Below are 26,650 nucleotides of genomic sequence, written 5' to 3' on the forward strand. Positions count from 1 at the left end.
TCGAATCTGCGACATATTGCTTCCTTTCTCAACCTCCATAGTGTACGGCCCCCCAGGAGCGTCAAATGTCACACTGTCTCCTATCAGCTTGTTGAATTTCAACCTCACATTACATGGGACGATCTGTGTAAAAAAAGCAAAATGACACAATGCAGTTATGTCAACACTAAAAATAAAATAGTTGTTACATTTCATCTAATTTCTTACCACCGCATGATGAAAACTCGGCTGGAAGTAGATGCCGAACAGCTTGCCAGTTGCAAGGCTGCTGGCACACCATGACTTGCACAGTCGACATGGTGGTGGTGGTGGCGGCGCCATTTTCCTAAAGCAATATGAGAAAAGGATTAACGATCCACTTCATAGGAAAGAAAAACAGTAGCATGTGATTTTAACTAAATTGGCACCTACATTTTGCCAAAAAATAACTTATTACAAAAAAACAAAAACATCTACATATCATGTACAGAAAAAATAACAATAAAATGGTGCATACTAAATCAACTAGCCTACTAAATCAACTAAATCAACTAGCCTACTAAATCAACTAAATCAAAATGTTCTAAATCAACTAAATCAACTAGCCTACTAAATCAACTAAATCAAAATGTTGCATATGAACTAGCCTACTAAATCAAAATGTAGCAGGGGGAGGGAGAAGGAGGGGCGACTCGAGGAGGGAGAAGAGAGTAGGACGGAGGAGGAAAGCGGAGCGAGGAGGGGCCGGCCGGCGGCGAGTCGAGGGAGGATGAAGGAGGAGGGCAGTACCGAGTCCAGCGAGGAGGAGGAGTTGACGGCGGCACAGAGGGAAGAGGGGTAGGCGACGGCGGCTGGCCGGGGCGACGGCGGCCGGCGGGGGAGGACCGGCGCGCGGGGGGGTTGAGGGGGAGTGAGTCTGAGTGTGTGAGTGTGGATCGTGGAGAGGAGCGTACGTGGGGGTGGAGATAGCTAGTTTTAGTAGTAGCGCTCTAAAGGCAAAGGCGCTACTGCTGAACTACCTATCAGTAGCGCGGTCCCAGTAAACGCGCTGCTGCTAGAACTAGCTTCGCGGCGGGGTCGTGGGAATTATAGCAGTAGCGCGGCTTAGAGGAGGCACGCTGCTGATATGTCTATTTCAGTAGCACGTATTGATGGAGCGCGCTATTGCTACATTGCAGCAGCGCCTTATTTTAAAACTCGCTGCTGGTAAGATCCTGTGTATAAGCTTTTCCCTAGTAGTGTTGTTTGTGTTGTGAGTTGTGTCTCCTAAGGTGTTTCGGCCCGTGCTTTCAACTCCGACACCCGTGTATAGTCCACCACCATACCCTCCATTTCTGCAATCCCATTGAGCTTCCGCTACCACCATTTGAGATTTTGAGTTCACGGTTTTTCCGTTTCCTAAGGTGTTTTGGCTACTTAGGGACGAGTCTCCATCATCTTGGTATATCCATCAAGATCACCGCCACTCATCATCGGCAAGGACGGTAACCTCCATATCATCTTGGTATCGTGGTATCCCTCCATTGTATATTCCCTTGCAATTGCATTGATAACCCCTAGCCCATTTTGCGTTACTTGCCTATCGAGACTAGCCATTTGAGTATTGCCGGCAACGTTACTTGTGCACATTAGTGATCTACACCACACATTGCATATCATCTCTTGTGCATCAAGATTGTTCCCGTATATACCCAATTGCTATCTTGGTTTGTGCATCATGCAAAAGTGGCCATACAAAAGAAGAGAATAAAGCTTTTAAGCAAAAGAGAAAGAGCAAAGAAGCTTGTAAGAAAGTGCCATAGCATCATACCACATTGCATATAAGATTGTCATATCCAATCATCTTGGATCATACCACCGGAACATCATACATAGCATACTTGGGATAGAAAGTCGATACATTTTGCGTATCATAGGTTGTGCATAAGTGTCGTATCCGCTATAGAGCAATCGTGCTAGCGTCTCTCTTGAGTTGTGCAACATGAGCGTTCTCCATGGATTCCACGTTTTGTGCTCATTCCTTGGTTGCACGACCCCATTTATCTATCCGTGTGTGTGTGTTTCCGTGTACCACATATTGCTATTGGTCTACTTGTTTCACTTGTGAATTTGTGAATCTCTTTCAACTTTATTGACTCTTGCTAACATTTTACATTAAATTTTTGTGCCACTATCCTCACTGGGCTACTCCATAGGCTTTAGTTTGTAGGTGTGTGTAACGCCCGGATAATCAAGCTACAGTGAACCTCTGCTAATGATGCCACGTCACCTCGGTTACTGTTCCTAATCTCGTGTTAGTCCGAAACTGATTCAAATTCAAATTCAAAATCAACCAAAGAATAAAAACTTTTCAAAATTTAAGACAAAATGTTCGGGGTGTGCAAATAAATGCCTAGGAATTTATGGTGTGGGATCCATGCCTTTATAAAAGACCTAAATACTTAAAATGAATTAAAACAGAAAAGAAAATACAAAAAGAAAAGAAAATACAAAAAAAAAACAGAAAACAAACAAAAAAAAGGGGGACCCCCCCCACTGGGCCAGACGGCCCAGCCGGCCAGGCCACCAACCGGCCCAACTGGGCAAAGGCCCAGCCGGCCACACCCTTTCCCCTTATTCCCCCGCGACCCAAACCCTAACCCACCCGATCCCCACTCCCCCCCCACTCGCCCCACCCCGCTCGCCCCCTCGCTCCCTCCCCCGATCTGGATCGGGGCGAACCCCCCGATCCCATCGGCCCGACGCCGCCGTCGATCCCCGTCGCCCCGCCGCCGTTCATCATCGCCACCGCCACCCAGCTCCCTCCTCCTCGCCCCGTGTCGCGGCCGCCGTTCCAGCGCCGCCCCCCCCCGACCTTGTCGCCCGCCGCCCTCGTCGCCGGACCGCCCCGTCGCCGCCGAACGCCTCCTCGTCCTCCTCCTCGTCGGTCTACCCCGACCGCCCCCGAGCCCACTGCCCCGTTGCCCTACTCCCCCCCCCCCCCCCGTGAGCTCCCCCCCTTCGCCCTCCTCTCCCCCTAGGTCGCCTCGGCCGTCGCCGCTCGACGCACTCCGGCGCCACCGTCGCCCGCGCCGGGCCGTCCCGCCCCCGGCCCCTCCCCGCTTCCCCGTGCGGCTCCCCTGCCGCGGCCGCCTTTGCTCGCCCGTGCCCTCCCATGAGGTCGCCCGCACCTGCCGCCCCTGGCCTCGCCGTCCCGCTATGGTGGCCGCGCCCCGCGCCACCGCGTCACCTCGCCGCTGACCCCGCGCCGCCCCTCGAAGCTTGCCACCGGAGCCAGCCGCTCCTTCTGGCCGCTCCTGCCGCTGCACCTGCCGCCACCGCCGCTGCTTAGCACCGCCTCGCCTCCACTGCTGCCCGTCGTCGCCTCCCTGCCGCTAGCCCAGCGCCCGTTCGGGCGACGGCCGTCGCCCCAGCGCCCAAAACCCGTTAAGGCCCCCTGTGCCTATGACAGGGGGGCCCCACCGCCCCAGAACGTTTTAATAAAAAAAAGAAAAAAAAAGAGAATTAAAATATATATATATAATAATAATAATTAATTAATTAATTAAGGAATTAATTAAGTTAATTAATTATAATTAGATTAACCTAATCACTAATTAACCTAATTAACTGTTAGTTAATTAAAACAGAGTATGACGAACGGGACCCACCTGTCAGGTTGACCTGGTCAACTGCTGATGTCATGCTGACATCATGATGACGTCAGCAGACACTATTCTGGATAATGTTGATTAAATTAATTAAATAAATCCTAAAAATGATTTAAATCTTTTAAAATTTATATAAAATAAACCGTAGCTCGGATGGAAAAACTTTGTACATGAAAGTTGCTCAGAACGACGAGACGAATTCGGGTACGCAGCCCGTTCGTCCGCCACGCATCCCTAACCTATCGAACTCGCAACTTTCACCCTCCGGTTCACCGATGCAAAAGGCGAAACACCCGGGATACTTTCCCGGATGTTTTCCCCCTTCACCGGTATCACCTCATACCGCGATAGGGCACCTCTAACGCCGTTACTTGTCATGTCATGCATCCCTATGCATATGCTTGCATTATATTTATTGTTTCTTCCCCCTCTTCTCTCGCTAGACACCGAGACCGACGCCGCTGCTACCCAGTACGACTACGGTGTTGACGACCCCTCTCTCTTGCCAGAGCAACCAGGCAAGCCCCCCCTTTGATCACCAGATATCGCCTACTCTTCTCTATACTGCTTGCATTAGAGTAGTGTAGCATGTTACTGCTTCCCGTTAATCCTATCCTGATGCATAGCCTATCCTTGCTACTACTGTTGTTACCTTTACCTGCAATCCTAATGCTTAGTATAGGATGCTAGTTTATCATCAGTGGCCCTACATCCTTTTCCGTCTGCCATGCTATACTATCGGGCCGTGATCACTCGGGAGTTGATCACGGGTATATACTATATACTTTATACATGATACATGTAGTGACTAAAGTCGGGTCAGCTTGTGGAGCACCCGTGAGTGATTCACGGATTGGGGGCTGAAAGGACCTTTGTCCCAACGGCCCTCTGTGTGGATCTTTGTGGCGAAGCGACAGGGCAGGTTCAGACCACCTAGGAGAGAGGTGGGCCTGGCCCTGGTCGGCGTTCGCGGATATTTAACACGTTTAACGAGATCTTGGTATTTGATCTGAGTCTGGCCATTTGGTCTATACGCACTAACCATCTACGCGGGAGTAGTTATGGGTATCCCAGCGTCGTGGTATCAGCCGAAGCCTTCGTGACGTCAGCGACTGAGTGGCGCGCGCTGGATTGGACTGGAAGGCCACTAGGCTAGGTCTGCTTTCGGCCGCGTTCGCAACGTGCAGGTGTGCTAAGGGCGATGGGCCCAGACCCCTGGGCGCTTAGGTTTAGACCGGCATGCTGACCTCTCTGTTGGTCTAGGTGGGGCTGCGACGTGTTGATCTTCCGAGGCCGGGCATGACCCAGGAAAGTGTGTCCGGCCAAATGGGATCGAGCGTGTTGGGGTATGTGGTGCACCCCTGCAGGGAAGTTAATCTATTCGAATAGCCGTGATCTTCGGTAACAGGACGATTTGGAGTTGTACCTTGACCTTATGACAACTAGAACCGGATACTTAATAAAACACACCCTTCCAAGTGCCAGATACAACCGGTGGTCGCTCTCTCACAGGGCGACGAGGGGAGGATCATTGGTTAGGATTATGCTATGCGTTCCTACTTGGAGGACTTCAGTCTACTCTCTTCTACATGCTGCAACACGGAGGCTGCCAGAAGCGTAGTCTTCGAAAGGACTAGCTATCCCCCCTTATTCCGGCTTTCTGCAGTTCAGTCCACATATGAAACCCTTATTCCATTTGATACCAATGCATACATATGTATTATAGTTCCTTGCTTGCGAGTACTTTGGATGAGTACTCACGGTTGCTTTCTCCCTCTTTTCCCCCTATCCCTTCTACCTGGTTGACGCAACCAGATGTTGGAGCCCAGGAGCCAGACGCCACCGTCGACGACGACTCCTACTACACCGGAGGTGCCTACTACTACGTGATGCCCGCTGACGACGACCAGGAGTAGTTAGGAGGATCCCAGGCAGGAGGCCTGCGCCTCTTTAGATCCGTATCCCAGTTTGTGCTAGCCTTCTTAAGGCAACCTTGTTTAACTTATGTCTGTACTCAGATATTGTTGCTTCCGCTGACTCGTCTATGATCGAGCTCTTGTATTCGAGCCCTCGAGGCCCCTGGCTTGTAATATGATGCTTGTATGACTTATTTTATTTGTAGAGTTGTGTTGTGATATCTTTCCGTGAGTCCCTGATCTTGATCGTACACGTTTGCGTGTATGATTAGTGTACGATTAAATCGGGGGCGTCACAAGTTGGTATCAGAGCCGACTGCCTGTAGGAATTCCCCTTCCACACTCCTTGGCCGAAGTCGAGTCTAGACATTGCAAAAACTTTTACTAACTTGGCTGTGTGCCTTACGGGCCCACGTCGCCATCGGGTGGTACTAGGATCTTTTACTCCTCGACCTTTACTCTGGGACTCTGAACTCTCTTCTACTCGGGTTAAACGAAATTACTAACTCTGACACTAGGATCCCGTTACGACATTCACCCCAAAGTTGGATAAGCCCTAGTTATTCTTTAGGGTAGTATTTGAACATTACCCACATTGTCATTTGACTCCTGTGAAAACATCTTTGTTTTCAGATGGAACCCACGAGGCAGGTCGTGCGCCACACGACGGCCATTGGTGCCTCAGGGTCACCTGCTGTGTTGGTTGAGATGATGACCTATCTGGGTTATCGCTGGCACCCTGAGTACACCGTCTATGAGGAGTATCAGGACTTCAACCAGGAGCAGTACCGTGCCATCGTCCACCTCTACTCTCGGGAGTATGACTCCACTACCGTGCTGCACACTGCTCATGGTGTTGGAGTGACTATCGATATGGCGGTCCACGATGCTGCTTATGCTGCTCTGACACGTCTTCGTGGAGAGTATCAGGAGTTGGGCACCTCCCCCTTCAGGCACATTGCTATCGCATCCGATGTTGGTGCGGAGGGATACTACACTGCTGCCTACTCCACTGTCACCCGAGAGCCCTTCTACCATCAGAACCTGGTTCTGCATGCTGATGGGCTGGATAGAGCTAACCGAGCTCTTCGCCACGAGTTGTACACCACCCGTCAGCACCTGTATCGTGCTCTGACGCTGTTGCACCCCTCTGTCCGATCTGGTGATCTGTCGCGTTCTGCGGTCTACCCTGCCAGGACCGTGATGCCTCAGGGCGTCGGCTGGCCAGATGTGGGAGGCTACTCTCTTGCACTTGGTCCTCTTCTGCCACTTGAGCGTCAGGTTCTGCACCAGAGTACCCGCGGACCCCAGGTTGCCGACGTGGTGTACCCGATGCCACACTACCAGCTTTCAGGCTACAGCTACCTCCGCAGTACCGCGTGGGACTGACGTAGACTTGCTTATTAGTGTTAGCTGCATTCGCCGCGAGCCTGCGTGCCGCCTATGATGTCTTAGTCTATGTACCAAACTCTGTGTAACGAACTCCATGCATGATCTCTTTTGTAAGATATGCCGACTACTATGTAGTATCTATCGTGCTACGTTCGTTGTGCATGTTTCATCATGAATGATTCTTGTTTTTACAATTCCTCAATGCTGAACTACCCCTGTTAAATATTAGCAGGATGGTTAGACCAGGTGGTCGTGGTCGTGGTGGCAACGCCCCACCACCGCCTGAGTACATGGCTGGGATGATGCAACAGTTTGAGCTGAATCGTCAGTTCATGGAGAATATTATGGCTCAGTTTCCTCGCCCCAATATGAACCAGCAGCCAACCCCAGTAACTCTGCAGGATTTCATGCGCCTGAACCCAACTGTGTACCGCAGCTCAACTCAGCCTTTGGATGCTGATGACTGGCTCTGAGACATCACCTATGAGATGGAGTCTGCTGATGTAGCCCCTGCCAGCTATGTCACCTTTGCTTCCTTCTTCCTGAAGGGACCCGCAGCTCAATGGTGGGACAGCCACAGGCGTACTCTGCCAGCTGGAACAATCATCACCTGGCCAGACTTCCAAGCTGCCTTCCGTGCTCGCTTCATCCCTCAGGGAGTTATGGACCGGAAGAAGCGTGAGTTCCGCAACCTCACCCAAGGCAACAAAACTGTGGAAGCTTATCAGCGGGAGTTTCTGGACTTGTCCCGCTATGCTGAAGAGGACATTGCAACTGATGCACGCAGACAGGAGAAGTTCCGGGATGGCCTTCAAGCTGACATCAAAATCGCACTTCTAGTGCATGATTTTGCTGATTTCGCCACTCTGGTGAACAAAGCCATCAATGTCGAAACTGGTCTGCAGGAATACCAGAGCTCTCACAAGCGCAGCCGTGACACGGGCTCATCTTCGGGCCCGTCCTCGTAGAAGCGCAAGATATGGATTCCCAACAGCATGTACCAGCCAAGTGCACCTGCCCCAAGGCAGTCCTATGCTGCACCTCGTCTGCCTACGGCTCCAACTAGGCAGCCAAGGCTTCCAGCTCCACCACCCCAAGCTCCTGTTCCTACTCCCGAGAATGGTTTGTGCTTCAGGTGTGGACAACCAGGGCACCATGCTAGGGAATGCAACCAGAAACAGAATCAACTGGCCCTTCCAGCAACTGGCCGTGGAAGCAACCAGCCTCGCAACAACAGTGCCAAGTCTTATGGTCGTGTTCATGCCAACCATGTTGATCTCAATGAAGTTCTAGACCAGCCTGCTACCGTGATGGGTACACTCCTCGTAAGTTCAGTACCAACATCTGTTTTATTTGATACAGGAGCATCACATTCTTTCATATCAGCTGAGTTTGCATTCATGCATGGCATCAAATACGAAGAGATGAACACTGCGATTGTGGTACACACCCCTGCGGGCCAGTGTCAAACCTCTATGGTTAGTCACAACGTTCCCGTTGAAATTGAAGGACTGGAGTTCCTTGCCTCCCCCATCGTACTAAAGTCCTGTAGCATCGACCTCATTCTGGGAATTGATTGGTTGAAAGCGCATACTACTTCTATAGTTTGCGCCACTAAGGTCGTCCATCTGCTACACCCTTCTGACGAAATAATAGCTTACCAAGCTCATCTAGTTCAGAACGCCGAGGCACGACTTTATGCCTGGAACGCGTTGAACGCTGCACCACTTGAGGGCATTGAAAACATTCCCGTCGTTCGTGAATTCCAAGACGTCTTCCCAGAAGAACTTCCAGGGATTCCTCCTGCTAGAGCTATCGAATTCATCATCGACTTGAAACCCGGCACTACCCCTATAGCTAAACGACCCTACAAGATGCCGCCGCATGAACTCATTGAGCTTAAGGAGGAAATCGACAAATCTCTTGTCAAAGGTTTCATTCGCCCAAGTTGCTCTCCTTGGGGAGCACCTTCTCTCCTTGTTAAGAAGAAGGATGGGACAAACCGATTAGTCCAAGACTACCGTCCTATAAACCAAGCTACCATTCAGAATAAATATCCTCTTCCTCGAATCAATGATCTTTATGATCAACTGGCTGGCTCATCAGTGTTCTCCAAACTCGACTTGAGGTTGGGTTACCACCAGATCCGTGTTCGTGAGGAGGACATCCCAAAAACCGCCTTCGTGACTCGGTATGGATCATACGAGTACACCGTCATGTCATTCGGCTTAACGAATGCTCCAGCCACCTTCTCTCGTCTGATGAATTATATATTCATGGATTACCTCGACAAGTTCGTCGTGGTTTATCTGGACGATATCCTTGTATTTTCCAAGAACGAGGAAGAACATGATGGACATCTGCGTCTTGTGCTAGAGAAGCTTCGAGAACATCAACTGTATGCTAAGTATTCCAAGTGTGAATTCTGGCTCCCCGAAGTAACCTATCTTGGGCATGTCATCTCCAAGGATGGTATTGCCGTCAACCCTGAACGAGTTCAGGCTATTCTCGATTGGACTCCTCCGAAGAATGTGAAGCAAGACCGAAGTTTTCTCGGTCTCGCCAGCTATTGCCGTCGATTCGTCGAGAACTTCTCCAAGATTGCCAGGCCTCTGACTAATCTGTTGCATAAGGGCGTCAAGTTCGAATGGACAGACAAGTGTCAGGAAAGTTTCCAGGCGCTCAAAGACAAGTTGACCTCTGCCCCCGTGCTTGCTCCACCTGATACTAAGAAGGACTTCGTCATTTACTGCGACGCTTCCCGTCAAGGATTAGGCTGTGTCCTAATGCAAGAGCACAGAGTGATTGCTTATGCCTCTCGTCAATTGCGCCCTCACGAAGAAAACTACCCAGTTCATGACCTCGAGCTTGCTGCTGTCATTCATGCACTGAAGCAGTGGCGACATTACCTTCTCGGTAATCGTTGCGAGATCTTCACCGACCATCAAAGTCTGAAGTATCTGTTTACTCAGCCAGATTTGAACCTACGCCAGCAAAGATGGATGGAGACTGTTGCAGACTTTGACGTGGGTATATCCTATACCCCCGGCAAGGCTAATGTAATGGCTGATGCCTTAAGCCGCAAGTCTTACTGCAACCACCTCCAGGTCCACAAAGTTCAGCCCTCGCTTACCGAAGAATTTAGAAGGCTGAACCTCCATATTGTTCCCCCGGGATCACTCGCTCCCCCTCCCGAAGGTTTCCCCAAACAGAACCTCCATGTTGTTTCCAAGGGTTCTCTCAATACCCTGGTTGCGAAACCAGATCTTGTGGACACCATCAAATGGATACAGAGGTGTGACGATGAAGTCCTCAAGATTAAGCGCGACCTCAAAAGGGGAAAGCCCTCATTCTTCTCTATCGCCGACGATGGAGCCTTGTATTTCAAAGGCCGCCTAGTGGTACCATGTTCGAAGAAAAACCTGGATAAGACTAAAAGGGTTATGCAAGAAGCTCATGATACGCCTCTGTCCATCCATCCTGGTAGTACGAAGATGTACCAGGATATTCGTCAAAGATTCTGGTGGTCTAATATGAAGCAGGACATTGCTCGTTATGTTGCTGAGTGTGACGTTTGTCGCCGAATCAAAGCAGAGCATCAAAGGCCTGCTGGAACTCTGCAACCTATCTCTATTCCTGAATGGAAATGGGACCATGTTGAAATGGACTTCGTCACTGGATTTCCCAAATCGCAGAAAGGTAATGATGCTATTCTTGTCGTCATTGACCGGCTTTCCAAAGTTTCCCATTTTCTGGCGGTCAAAGAGACAATCATGGCTAGTCAGCTTGCTACTCTCTACATGGCCAGAATTGTTTCACTTCACGGTATCCCACTGGTTATCAGTTCAGACCGTGGCAGCTTATTCACTTCAAGGTTTTGGGCGAGTTTCCAAGAAGCTATGGGGACTCATCTGTCGTTCAGTACTGCGTTCCATCCTCAGTCGCAAGGGCAAGTTGAACATGTCAACCAAGTTCTCGAAGACATGCTTCGAGCTTGTGTAATCTCATTCGGCAAGAAATGGGAGGAATCTCTTCCATATGCCGAGTTCTCTTATAATAATAGCTATCAAGCTAGTCTGAAGATGTCCCCCTTCGAAGTGTTATATGGACGAAAGTGTCGAACCCCTCTGAACTGGTCAGAAACTGGGGAACGTCCACTCTTTGGTCCGGATATTATCCAACAGGCCGAAGAACAAGTTTGCATTATTCGCGAGAATCTCAAGACTGCTCAGTCACGTCAGAAAAGTCAGTATGACCGTCATCACCAAGACATGGTCTATCAACCTGGCGAAAAGGCTTATCTTCGAGTTACACCAATGAAGGGTTCTCACCGCTTCAGGATCAAGGGCAAGCTAGCTCCTCGCTATATCGGTCCCTTCACTATTCTCGAAAGGCGTGGAAAAGTGGCATATCAACTGGAGCTTCCGCCGAACCTTTCTCAGGTTCACGATGTGTTCCACGTGTCACAACTCCGACGCTGCTTCAAGGACCCAATCCGAGCAGTGGACCATGAAGTGCTCGAATTGCAACAGGACCTCTCCTATAAAGAGCATCCGGTCCGCATTCTCGACCAAGCTGAACGCCGCACCGTCAGGAGGCGATCAAATTCCTCAAAGTCCAGTGGTCGAATCACTCTGAAGACGAAGCCACTTGGGAACGCGAGGATCGCCTGCGTGATGAATACCCCGCGTTGTTTCCTTCTACCTCCTAAATCTCGGGACGAGATTTCTTATAGTGGAGGAGATTTGTAACGCCCGGATAATCAAGCTACAGTGAACCTCTGCTAATGATGCCATGTCACCTCGGTTACTATTCCTAATCTCGTGTTAGTCCGAAACTGATTCAAATTCAAATTCAAAATCAACCAAAGAATAAAAACTTTTCAAAATTTAAGACAAAATGTTCGGGGTGTGCAAATAAATGCCTAGGAATTTATGCTGTGGGATCCATGCCTTTATAAAAGACCTAAATACTTAAAATGAATTAAAACAGAAAAGAAAATAAATAAAGAAAAGAAAATACAAAAAAAACAGAAAACAAACAAAAAAAAGGGGACCCCCCCACTGGGCCAGACGGCCCAGCCGGCCAGGCCACCAACCGGCCCAACTGGGCAAAGGCCCAGCCGGCCACCCCCTTTCCCCTTATTCCCCCGCGACCCAAACCCTAACCCACCCGATCCCCACTCCCCCCCACTCGCCCCACCCCGCTCGCCCCCTCGCTCCCTCCCCCGATCTGGATCGGGGCGAACACCCCGATCCCATCGGCCTGACGCCGCCGTCGATCCCCGTCGCCCCGCCGCCGTTCACCATCGCCACCGCCGCCCAGCTCCCTCCTCCTCGCCCCGTGCCGCGGCCGCCGTTCCAGCGCCGCCCCCCCCCCCCCGACCTTGTCGCCCGCCGCCCTCGTCGCCGGACCGCCCCGTCGCCGCCGAACGCCTCCTCGTCCTCCTCCTCGCCGGTCTACCCCGACCGCCCCCGAGCCCACTGCCCCGTTGCCCTACTCCCCCCCCCCGTGAGCTCCCCCCCTTCGCCCTCCTCTCCCCCTAGGTCGCCTCGGCCGTCGCCGCTCGACGCACTCCGGCGCCACCGTCGCCCGCGCCGGGCCGTCCCGCCCCCGGCCCCTTCCCGCTTCCCCGTGCGGCTCCCCTGCCGCGGCCGCCTTTGCTCGCCCGTGCCCTCCCGTGCGGTCGCCCGCACCTGCCGCCCCTGGCCTCGCCGTCCCGCTATGGTGGCCGCGCCCCGCGCCACCGCGTCACCTCGCCACTGACCCCGCGCCGCCCCTCGAAGCTTGCCGCCGGAGCCAGCCGCTCCTTCTGGCCGCTCCTGCCGCTGCACCTGCCGCCACCGCCGCTGCTTAGCACCGCCTCGCCTCCACTGCTGCCCGTCGCCGCCTCCCTGCCGCTAGCCCAGCGCCCGTTCGGGCGACGGCCGTCGCCCCAGCGCCCAAAACCCGTTAAGGCCCCCTGTGCCTATGACAGGGGGGCCCCACCGCCCCAGAACGTTTAATAAAAAAAGAAAAAAAAGAGAATTAAAAAAATATATAATAATAATAATAATAATAATAATTAATTAAGGAATTAATTAAGTTAATTAATTATAATTAGATTAACCTAATCACTAATTAACCTAATTAACTGTTAGTTAATTAAAACAGAGTATGACGAACGGGACCCACCTGTTAGGTTGACCTGGTCAACTGCTGACGTCATGCTGACGTCATGATGACGTCAGCAGACACTATTCTGGATAATGTTGATTAAATTAATTAAATAAATCTTAAAAATGATTTAAATCTTTTAAAATTTATATAAAATAAACCGTAGCTCGGATGGAAAAACTTTATACATGAAAGTTGCTCAGAACGACGAGACGAATTCGGATACGTAGCCCGTTCGTCCGCCACGCATCCCTAACCTATCGAACTCGCAACTTTCACCCTCCGGTTCACCGATGCGAAACGCGAAACACCCGGGATACTTTCCCGGATGTTTTCCCCCTTCACCGGTATCACCTCATACCGCGATAGGGCACCTCTAACGCCATTACTTGTCATGTCATGCATCCCTATGCATATGCTTGCATTATATTTATTGTTTCTTCCCCCTCTTCTCTCGCTAGACACCGAGACCGACGCCGCTGCTACCCAGTACAACTACGGTGTTGACGACCCCTCTCTCTTGCCAGAGCAACCAGGCAAGCCCCCCCTTTGATCACCAGATATCGCCTACTCTTCTCTATACTGCTTGCATTAGAGTAGTGTAGCATGTTACTGCTTCCCGTTAATCCTATCCTGATGCATAGCCTATCCTTGCTACTACTGTTGTTACCTTTACCTGCAATCCTAATGCTTAGTATAGGATGCTAGTTTATCATCAGTGGCCCTACATCCTTTTCCGTCTGCCATGCTATACTATCGGGCCGTGATCACTCGGGAGTTGATCACGGGTATATACTATATACTTTATACATGATACATGTAGTGACTAAAGTCGGGTCAGCTTGTGGAGCACCCGCGAGTGATTCACGGATTGGGGGCTGAAAGGACCTTTGTCCCAACGGCCCTCTGTGTGGATCTTTGTGGCGAAGCGACAGGGCAGGTTCAGACCACCTAGGAGAGAGGTGGGCCTGGCCCTGGTCGGCGTTCACGGATATTTAACACGTTTAACGAGATCTTGGTATTTGATCTGAGTCTGGCCATTTGGTCTATACGCACTAACCATCTACGCGGGAGTAGTTATGGGTATCCCGGCGTCGTGGTATCAGCCGAAGCCTTCGTGACGTCAGCGACTGAGTGGCGCGCACCGGATTGGACTGGAAGGCCACTAGGCTAGGTCTGCTTTCGGCCGCGTTCGCAACGTGCAGGTGTGCTAAGGGCGATGGGCCCAGACCCCTGGGCGCTTAGGTTTAGACCGGCGTGCTGACCTCTCTGTTGGTCTAGGTGGGGCTGCGACGTGTTGATCTTTCGAGGCCGGGCATGACCCAGGAAAGTGTGTCCGGCCAAATGGGATCGAGCGTGTTGGGGTATGTGGTGCACCCCTGCAGGGAAGTTAATCTATTCGAATAGCCGTGATCTTCGGTAACAGGACGATTTGGAGTTGTACCTTGACCTTATGACAACTAGAACCGGATACTTAATAAAACACACCCTTCCAAGTGCCAGATACAACCGGTGGTCGCTCTCTCACAGGGCGACGAGGGGAGGATCCTCGGTTAGGATTATGCTATGCGTTGCTACTTGGAGGACTTCAGTCTACTCTCTTCTACATGCTGCAAGACGGAGGCTGCCAGAAGCGTAGTCTTCGAAAGGACTAGCTATCCCCCCTTATTCCGGCTTTCTGCAGTTCAGTCCACATATGAAACCCTTATTCCATTTGATACCAATGCATACATATGTATTATAGTTCCTTGCTTGCGAGTACTTTGGATGAGTACTCACAGTTGCTTTCTCCCTCTTTTCCCCCTATCCCTTCTACCTGGTTGACGCAACCAGATGTTGGAGCCCAGGAGCCAGACGCCACCGTCGACGACGACTCCTACTACACCGGAGGTGCCTACTACTACGTGATGCCCGCTGACGACGACCAGGAGTAGTTAGGAGGATCCCAGGCAGGAGGCATGCGCCTCTTTCGATCTGTATCCCAGTTTGTGCTAGCCTTCTTAAGGCAACCTTGTTTAACTTATGTCTGTACTCAGATATTGTTGCTTCCGCTGACTCGTCTATGATCGAGCTCTTGTATTCGAGCCCTCGAGGCCCCTGGCTTGTAATATGATGCTTGTATGACTTATTTTATTTGTAGAGTTGTGTTGTGATATCTTTCCGTGAGTCCCTGATCTTGATCGTACACGTTTGCGTGTATGATTAGTGTACGATTAAATCGGGGGCGTCACAGTGTGAGTGAACAAGTCCGGTACCAATTCCACTATTCTTTCATCTCACATTGAGTGAAACGGGATACATCCTCAACTTTGGGAAAAGGTAACTTGGTATTGTTTATCTCATTTCCTACTCACCTCTACTCGAGTCTTGTGATGGATAGGCAACACTACCAAAAAAATACACTTCCGTGATCATATGTGTTTGTCATAGTAGGTCATTTTTTTTGTCATGCATGTACATCCATGACAAATTTATGACAGAATCAAGATAGTCATACCTGTGCTGTCGTAGAAGTGTTCCATGACATTACCAAAATTATCATCATGGAAGTGTCCACTTCCATGACAACAAATCGCGCGTCACAGAAGTGCTTTCGTCAAGGGTGACCGACACGTGGCATCCACCGTAACAGAACGCCGTTAAGCTATCGGGTCGGGTTTTGGATCTGATAACCCGTTAACACCCCGGCCAATGGGGATTTTCCACGTGTAAAATCATCATTGGCTGGAGGAGACACGTGTCAACTCATCCAATGGGCGAGACGCGCCTATGATATGTTGACACGTGGACCGGCCCATCAAGTTTAAATGGGCCGGCCCAACTGAAGGCACACAAGATTTTGCGGACCATAATGGGCCAGCCCAGCTAAAGGCCCATGAAATTTTGCAGACCATAATGGGCTGGCCCAGCTAAAGGCCCACAAGATTTTGCGGGCCATAATGGGTCGGCCCAGGTAAAGGCCCACAAGATTTTTTTTGTGCCATAATGGGCCAGCCCAGGTAAAGCCCACAAGATTCTTGCGGGTCATAATGGGCCGGCACAGCTAAAGGCCCATGAGATTTTGCCGATATTAACGGGCCGGCCCAGCTGTAGGCCCACAAGATTTTGTGGACCCTAGTAGGCCGGCCCATTAACTGCCTGCCATGTTTTGGGCCAAATGCCAGCCCATATTTGATCCGGTCCATTAATGGCCTGTCACGCTCCGGGCCTCATAGTGGCCCATATGAGATCCGGTCCGTTAAAGGCCTACCACGTTCTGGGCCAAATTACGGCCCAGATCAGGTCCGGCCCTTTAAGAGGCTTTGGGCTCAATTATGGCCCGTATCAGATTCGGCCCGTCAACTGGACACTATGCTTTTGGGCCCACTTGCTAAAGGCCCACTTAGTAATTCAGTCTGATATTAGTTTTGGCCTGTTAAGGGCCCGTTTAACATTTCGGCCCTATATTAATTTCAGCCTGTTAAAAGCCCGTCATATAGTTGGGCCTAACTACGGCCCGGTTTGCATCCGGCCTGCTCGCAGCCGATATCTGATTGGGCCAAACAAGGACCGAGACAATTTTTCGGCCTGTTAAAAGCCCGTGATTTGATTCGCACAATCATGGGCCGGGGTTCATTTCGGGCTCCTGCCGGCCCGTGAGCTGATCGGCACATTTCAGGCCCAACCTACATCATGATTGCATGATGGCCCGATTATGTACCGTAATTTTACGGTTTGGCCGGTTTACTGCGAAGACAGGATATATATACAGTAAAATAACTGCAACATCATGAATAAGAAAAAACCTATACTATACAATAAAGAAATTACGGCATATTACATCAACTGGGCATCAAAGCTCGCCACTATGATAATAAAGCACAAGCAGACAGCAGATTACATACACTGGGCATCAAAGATCGCCACCAGTGCAAATAAACACGCCGACAAAATAATATACAAAACCGACAGCACTTAAATAGAGTTCAAGAAAGGTTAGCCCTGCTGGGGAGCTACAGCGCAAGCAGCAGAGCAAGATGATGAGACTGCGCTTGTTCAACACTTATATCTTCCTCACTCTGAAAGATAAACAAGCAGACAGATGACAGGTTTTGCACATAAAAGTATCAGTGCTGACAATTCATCACATTTCTTACTGACGAATAAAGTGACACAGTTTAAATTTGCATTAACACAGTCATGCCTAACCAAATATATACAACAAAGTTTGAAGGCTTGAGATGGACAAACTTACATTATTGGTGAAGACAGGCTCTATAAAGGCCTTGTCCATGCTGATGGGGGGGCAATTCAAGAAGTTTACCACAGAATCTTCTTCAAAAGCATTGCCTTTATTCTACATTTTGTTAAGAGTAAACATAGATGTGATAATATACGAAAAAATAGAGAATATTTAAGATAAGATGAAGAGTGATGCTACATAACCAAGTAGCTATAAATGTAAATGCAGCGATACAGGCAAAAGGTACAGCCAAGAGCAATGCACAGCTGAACTTCTTCAGTACCAACCTTATGGTAAGAGTAAATATAGATCTGATGTGTAGAAAATGGAGGGCGAAGGAAAATAAGCTGCAGAGTGGTGGTAAATGAACACCTACCTGTCATTATAAGTACACTGATAAAGGACAGCATGTACTTATAAGAACAATGCAGAGCTAAAAAAACATTGGCATTGGATATATTCTACACTAATGTAACCATTCATACAGATCAGATAATTTGGAGCAAACAATTGACAAAAACATTGGCATTGGATATATTCTACACTAACGTAAGCATTTGAGTGGAAAAACATGGTACGATGACAGATGGAATATGTATTGATAATGGATGGGCATGGCATCTCGACATATATGATAAGTAAACTAAGCAGATGGCGGTGCAACAAAGTAGAAGAAATGCAAGACAACATATGCAAGATACGCGCAATCAATAAAAACCTTGCCAAATTAGAACAGGCACCTTGATGGGTGAACATGACAGGCCATCTGCCTTTGACTCCTCGAGGTTAGAATAGTCATTAGGATGATATTCTGAACAGAAACAACAGGTGGGGAGCGTACGAGTTTCATTGCTTCCAGAATGGCACTCAATGCCTTGGTGCCAATTTTGTAAGTCATTGCAGTGTTCCACAATATTCTTCGATGCACAGATTCTGATATTCACTATAATTGCGTATGATATCTGAGAACCATGAAAACATAAATAGTTGTGGGATTATCTTTGTAATGCAGATGATATTCTAATATAGGGGCGCCCCTGTAAACACTTGTGTGCTATCACTGGATTCTGATGAGAGAGCTCATGTGTGCTGTAATATGGTGCATGCATTTATATAATCTGGCACAAGTACACAAAAAAATAGGCTCCAGAAGTAAGGATAGCTGGCAGATGATAGGTTCATAATATACTGTATAGAGAGTTCATTACCAAACCATGATAACAAGAGCACACAGCAACTAGGCAAATCATAGTGTACATAACAGGGGTACACCATAACCAGGATATATAAATCGGGAAAGTGGAACTGGCTGGAAATTACGGTGTTGTATTGCCGCTAGTAATTGAAAGCCTATCGATCACGTACAGGCCAGCTCTATCAGCTGTTAGACTGCAGATGTCCCTGCTTCCCATACAGAACACCGCACGGGCCGCCGGCCGAACCACCGGCCCCACCGCCTATGTTCCTCCGCCACCCCCACCCCCGCCCCCACCCGCGTCGAGTTTTCTTCGTTCGACGAGGCCCCACCACCGCCCCCCAAAACCACCATCCCCACCCGAGCCCCTTCGATTGCACCGGCGAACTCCGGCGAGCTCTGAAAAATCGACTGACCCAATTTTGAAATTTAGTCTACCGTGATTTAACTAGTGTGGAATATAAAAGGGGAAAACCATGAGCATTGCGAGTATGGTGTTGAGCGTGCCATGGCGGATCTGAAGGTGCAAACCGAAAAAAGGCAACTTCGCAACCAAGACAAGAAATCAGAGTAAAGCAGTGGCGATCTATTTTCTTGCTGCGATAAATAAGTTGAGCAGATACGAAAGAGTACCGCCTCTGGTGCGGCGCCGTGTACGCATCTGCTAAGAATTTGATGGTGCTGCGGTAGCAATGGCTATCAGCGGCGTGGAAGTAGATCTAGGAGGGTAGACGGTGGCGGCGGGGCATGGTGGACGAGACGATCGTAGGAGCGGCGCCGGCAAGGTGGACGACGGCGGGGATGAAGCGAGAGGACGGGATGCAAGGATCCCGGTCCGGAGCCGTGGATGAGAGAGGTCGATCTCTCGTAATGGACGGCGGCGTCGGGGTATCAGCTCCGGCATGGTGGAGGAGGACGGCGGTGGATGGGGTGGCGGACGGCGGCGGACAGAGGAGGGTGGGGTGGAGAGGGTGTTTTGGCACCCACGGAGTACGAATGGGGAAAAGGGAGGTAGAGAGGAAGGGGGGAATCATGTATGCAGGGCGCGCTTGTCTCAAATGCGAGGAAATTTACAAACTTAGCCCCCGTTTCAAATTTCTACTACATCACAACAACACTAGTCGGTTGGGGATAGGACGGTAATCTCGCATACACCGAATATTTGCCGACGAGAGTTTGTTTTTGGCGCCCATCGTGTATGAATATGAATCGGGGAGGGAGTCGATTTCGGCCAAGGACACACTGTGTTTTGGCACCCACCATGTATGAATCCGGGTGAGAGGTGGTTACGTCACGTTTGGGTAAAATTACAAACCTACCCCTATCGAAACCTATAGAAATCCAACATATAGGCTTTGCGTGGCAGGGGTAGGCAGTAGTGATTTCCATCTCGCAGATTTTGGTTTCGGGCGGTTACGGCGACTTTCCCCGCTTCGTTCAACTTTTGCAGAGTGCACGTTTACCCTGCCAACTCAATTCGAATCCCGTTTGTATTCTATTTTTTTGGGGCGGGATCCATTTTCAATTGGAATTACATTCTATATACATCATTTTATATATATATATATATACTTTCAAAAGCACAACACCATTTATACATAAATATGGTTTACAAATGGCATGATCTCAGATTCATAAGGTTGTATCCATCAATTTCGATTTTCAAATATTTGAAACCACTTTATGTTGAAATCCAATGTATGCATTCCTCGCTAACTGTCTCCAATTAATGTGTGTTTCATGTGGGTTTTTTTTACTTCTCAAACATGTATAATGTGTTTCACACACGCAACATATAGTGTAATCCTGTTTAGACATTAATTGCATATAAACCATGCATTGTTTGTAATTGAAGAATCTATGGATCAGCAATATTGATAAACTATATAGCATTACACGTGTGCCCAAATTCAAATGAATATGCATGTTTGATACACCAATTTGTGTTATGATATTATCGATGTCGTGATCTCCAGTTTAAATATTTTAATCCCCTTTAATCCAGATATTCGTCTCATATAGCTATCACTCATGCTTATATAGGACTATCTCTCTGGACCTATACGCGTTCATCGTCTCTCAGGTATCTCTCGTGCTACCTGTATGTCGACAATGATCTTTTATCTTCGTAACACACTGACGGTACTCTCTCCCTCGACCTTCATCGCTCTATCTCTCTCTAAATATATCTCGCTCCCTACTATGTGTCTCTAACTATGATTCTCCATGTGGAATCTCTTTCTCTCACACAAACACAAAACTTTGTCTCCCGGGGTCTCATTTCTCTCTACTATTCCCATGTGTGCCACTCGCACACCCCTTATACAAAGATGTCTTTCGCTCCTTAGATATGAGAACCTACGACTCTTCCTCTTCAATATCTCTTTCTCACACACAAACACAAACTCTGTCTCCCAGGGTCTCATATTTCTCCATTGTTCTCTTGTATGTCGCTCACACACACCCTCTCTCCCTAGAGATATCTTGCGTTCCCTCATATGTCTCTCTAGCTATCACTCTCGTTGTGAAATATCTTTCTCTCTCGCAGACACAAAACTACGTCTCTCTGGATCTCATTTCTCTCTGATATCTGTTTGTATGTGACTCACACGCACCCTCTCTCTATCTCTCTCACACCCACACACATAACCCAGCCTTCTAATCCACTATACTCCTATCTCTAACGCACACTAGCTAGCATCTTTATCTTTCTATTTATCTGTTTCTCCATCAACCTTCTTTCTCGCCCTCACTCTTGATTCCTATCACGCACACTACATATGTTTCTCTCTACATGCAGTCAAGTGCCCTCTCACACACATATATAACTTCACCCTTTGAACCACCCGACGGTCATCTCCAACACCCAAACTAGCGGATGTCCCTCTAGATAGCATCTCCATCTCTGTATCTATCTGTAGTTTCTCCGTCAACATTTCTTTCTCGCACGGAGTCTTGCTTCCTATCACCCACACTATATATGTCTCTCCATACATATGCATTTATAGGTTGGTCTCTTTTGCACAATCGTTGTGCCTCACTCCCTCTGCTCGCCATAGATGCATGCTCCAGCCCACGCCACTATCTCTTAAAGACAAAAACACATGCTCAATTGTCGGGACTTCTTCCATGCATTCTCACATGCATGCATATTGTCATACCGTTCCGTCTCTCCCATGTCATTGATCTTATGACTTATGTCTTCTTTCTTTTATCTCGATCATGCGCACGCGCACACACACACATCCCACGTATACATGTATACCTCTCACACATGCACGTTCAAGGTCTCTATGTCTCCATACGTAGTTAATTACCCTCAATCCTAATGCCACATCGAATCGTTCTCCTCTTTTGTGCACATAACTTCCGCCTGGATGGGTAAAACACACACTCACACTTAACAATCTCCTTCTAGCTAACCCCCCCCCCCCCCCCCGCCTCACACTCTTCCCCTATATCCCTGAAACCAATAAGACCATCCATTAGTTTAATACCCGCCTACATGCACCATTGATATATAGTAGTCTTCCTCGGTGTCTCTCGAACAAACACGTTCTCTCGAAGTCGACTCCTCTCACGCGCACACACCTTCTCTTCCCTCTCTACGGGCATTTTCTCTCTGCACCCCATCGTTGGTGGCCTCTGCCATACACATCACCTCTCTATGATGAAAGCATGGGACACTTAAATTACATCCGCCATAGAGAACCCCACGACACACACACACACACGCACGCACGCACCCCGCCCAACACACACACACTAAGACTCAATCTCTCTCTCACACACACACACAAACACACACACACACGCATGCACGCATGCCCCCCCCCACCACACACACACTAAGACTCCATCTCTCTCCCTCTCTCTCACACACACAAACTAAGACTCCATCTCTCTCACACACACCCCCACACACACACACTAAGACTCCATCTCACACACACATGCTCTAGGTAGAGCATTTGTTCCTACCACCCTTCATCCAACCTTACCCGTATGATGAACAATCAGCTTTATTTACTTGCATAACATGGACAAATTCCACTTTACTTTAGTAGTCAGCAAACTTATCATTTGTACCCTTATAAAAAAACGAGTTGGTGGTGATGGTGTGCCTGCCATCTTGTAATACAGACCGTATGATCTATATCTAAGGATAGAAAGCAAACTATGATAATTTTACAAAAGATACCCGCACCTCTCTCCACATCATTATCTCCCGCAACCTCATTTCTCAGCAATTAAAAAAGGAATAAGTCTCTGGAACAATCTAGCATGCATGGTGGCCGCTGCCGCCTGCCGGCGCCGTCCATCCCCATGTCTTCGCCCATTCCGACTACCAATCACCACCACGCTCCACTCCTCCTCGCCTTATCTCTCATGTTTCATTTTTTCGATGACATTCTCGAGATACCAGTTTTCCGATAAAATTCTCGAGATATCATTAGTTTTTACACATGGGATTACTCCTGCATGGGTCAATCACAACAGGTGTTCTGTAAAAAATGCATATTGATGTTCCGTGCAATGCATGAGAATCTTGCTTGTAATTATATAACGCAAATCACGAGCAGGAAGTGACATTTTTTTGACACAACCACGTTAACATGGCCACGTAAATCACTAGCTAAAGTAAATACCATTATACTTATATCCCGATGCAAAAGGTTGAGTACATGTCCGAAGAGTAGAGTCGCACACACGCACTTGCCAGCGCGCGCTTCTCGCGTGAAACGGTCAGCGTTGCCCTGGAGCGTCAGTGCCGCATTAATGCCCGGCCAGAGCGGAGGCGACCTCTCACTGGCGCCGGCTTTGAAGTGGCATGACGGCCGAGAGAGCGTCGCTTCTCGGTGCACGCGACTGCTCCGTGTCGAGACTGGCCATAGGCCCTGTTTGGATCCATGGGTTAGAGTTAGTTTGAGCTAGTTGGGGCTCAAATATCCCTAAACTATCCAAGCATGAGGGTTTAAATTGGAGCAAGTTGCACCGAACCCACCAAAAAAAACTATTCCACCCATGAGGATTTAAACTGGAGATAGTTCTCATTGGGACCACTGAAAAATCACTTTTCTCTCTCCATGAAGTGCATTTATTGTCAATATAACCCTGTCACCCAAACACCTCTTTGGCTATAGTTAGTTCAGGGTTAGTCATGAGTTAGTCTAACCTCTAGCTAAGTTAGAGTATCAAATAGGAGCAGTATAGGACATGCAAGTTGCTCAAAGCATACACGCAAATTCGTACGTGAAAGGATTTTTTTCTTTTTGAAGACAGAACGTGAAAGGAATTTTTTTTAGAATGCTCTTGGCATGTCGCTAACATGTGATAGTTAACCGACCTCAATAGATGGCAGAAACGCCATCCCGCCGCACTTTGATAGAGACGAGGAGGGAAAGAGATACAGGCTGCTGGATTACTAGAGATAGGTGTCACACGGAAGCCAAGAAATATGGTGATAGCGTGGGTTAGCCATGTACTAGTATGATGTAACTACACTTGGCTGTCGTGTTTCGTACTCTTCTAGTCCACTGTGGAGACGATTGGTTAATTTTATATCGCTAAATAATATTAAATATTATGAGTGCAGACGCTCCACCATGAGGTTCCTTGCTCCTTCTCGGTCGTCCGGAATCTATGTTCTTCCACTCTATTTTTTTACGTGAGCTTTGTTCATCCTTTTGCCAACACGCGAGACATCTAGCATCAAGGTGCACGTGTTATGCAAGGATCGTTCCATCTATATGAAGAACACGTGGGACTGGAACTACGAGACGAACATGTACCCAGGAGTGGGCGTACGAATCTGAGTAATGTAGCAGTAAGTGAAGTAGAAAGGCACAAATCATATGAACATGCGTGGCATATAGGGTGTGTTTGGTTGCGTTCTCGTCTCAGCATAGTTGTTCCCTCTTCAGGCATGCTCAACTCAACACCCCTCTTCATGCATGCTCTCTTCATGCATGCTTCTAGTGTATTTGTGCTAAACTAGTGTGGACTCATGCACCCTCCATACACTCTACCAAACACCCAAAAGTAGGTCGAGAAGGGAACTCTTGGGCGGCATTTGTCTCTTACTACGTACTACCACTAAATCTTGTACGTGCAATGCACGGTGATGTTATGGAGTACGTGCCTAAGTACTCTACTACTACTATATTAGTTGGAGGCACATATTAACTTTTATATTTGTTTACGTGTATGCCCCGAGACCTTCCAACTAGACGTGTCTTTGTCTCCTTTTTTGCGGAAAACGTGTCTTTGTCTCCAGGTCGCACTTTGTATCGTTCATACCACTAAGTACTACTACGTGTGGTCTCCGACCCAGAAGTGGAAGAAGTGGAGACGCTCTACCACGTTGTTTATTTTACGCTGGGCTCTACCATGCTATTCATGTCCCACTCCTTTCGCTGACGTGTGGGACATCCAGCACGTGCCGTGTTTGGCACCCTTCGTCGTAAGAGTTGAAACGCTAGCATTCATCAGAAATAAAAATTAATTATAAATCGACATTGATACTATTTTTTTGCGAACCAATCAGCAGTGATACTATACCTCGATATCGGAAAGAATACTACTCCGTTCGCCAACATGTGGGACGTCGACCATCCTGGTCCACTTGCCATGCATGCAGAACTCCAAGGGAGTCACCCAGGTCGTCGCGCTGCAGTAACAATGACTAATGAGTCGTCAAATCACATGCCCACTTCCCACTTTGAAGTTGCTTGGACGAAGGAACCATCATGACTTTGTTGAATTCCGCTTCTTGAAGAAAACTACTGTACCAGCAGTACTGCTAGCTACAGTAGTTACTACAACAGAGGCCTCCTTTCGTTCATAGGACAGGAATATGAAAATCATAGGAAGTGCGATGACATGCATCTCAATTCCTATAGAGAAAGAGATGCCATTTGATGCTTAGGATAGGATTTTTTCCATTTAGTCTAGGCTAATGTACTGGTAATTTTCTCTAAAAACTACAGTAGTAACTAGTAGTACTGGTACATGCTCGTACTCAGACACACACACACACACTAACTACTAGTACTACTACTTCTCACATGCTGGCCAGACGTCGTCGTTCTCCTTCCCGGCTTTGTCGGGGACACCCCACCGTGCTTGGATCTCCGCCGACCTCTCCGCAGCAGCGCGTGCGTCCTTTTCTTTCTTGCGGCGGCGGGCCTCTCTTTTCTTGAGTGCTTTCTGACTTTTCCGCTCCCTCTGTGCGGCTTTGGCCGCCTCTTGCTCTACCGCCCATTCGGCCTTGGCATCTTCAAATTCCTCCCACATAGTTGTGAGGTCGCAAGCGGCGATGAACTCGGCACGGCGGGATGCCATCGCTTCCCTACCATTTTGTGTGCGGTCGTGGGCGGCGAGGAACTCGGCGCGGCGGGATGCCATCGCTGCCTTACCGGTTAGTGTGTGGCGCAGTGGCATGAACGACGCTTGGTGAGAGCTCTGGGCTGGAGTGGCCGGACAACCGTATAGTGCATTGGTTTGTCAAGAGCTCAAGGACAGAAGACGAAGCAAATTTGGATTCCCCTTCAATCCTGGTCATTTATTACCGAGTAAAATGCATTGGCGGTCATCGAACTTGTCTTGGTAGCTCACTTTGATCATTGTATACGAGATATGGTGATTATACGGTCACTGGCTTAGCATATAGCTCCGTATTTGTCTGGTTGACCAGTCAAACAGTCCGCATGCGCCTCATCAGCTCGTGTTCTTTATCTATCTACGCGGGCCTACCTGTCAATGGATAAAGAAATACTATAAAAACCAAAATTATGCTAGAGTACGGACCGCTTCCGGAGCCCGCTCTCACCGCCCTGGCCCCTCAAGACGCCAGTTGCCCGCCGCATGCATGCATAGCAAGTAGTACTCCTTATGTGGAGGAGAGAGAGGCATTGACAAAGACAAGGAGTGGGCTCTGCAAGAGCCCGTCTCTACACGTGCTCCTAGGTATAAAAAAATAATTCTAAAAAAGGCATAAAAAACAATTGTGTCTTAAAAGAAGAAAGGTAAAAACATTTGAGAGGAAATAGATAGAGAGAAAGTGAGAAAAAGCTATAACCTGGGCATTACATGAGGAAGGAGGGAGTGGTGCACATGCCAAGTTCACTGGGCTGCCGTG

Source organism: Triticum urartu, chromosome 5A (assembly GCF_056163025.1).
Source record: "Triticum urartu cultivar PI428250 chromosome 5A, HENAU_Tu73, whole genome shotgun sequence".
Classification (NCBI taxonomy): Eukaryota; Viridiplantae; Streptophyta; class Magnoliopsida; order Poales; family Poaceae; genus Triticum; species Triticum urartu.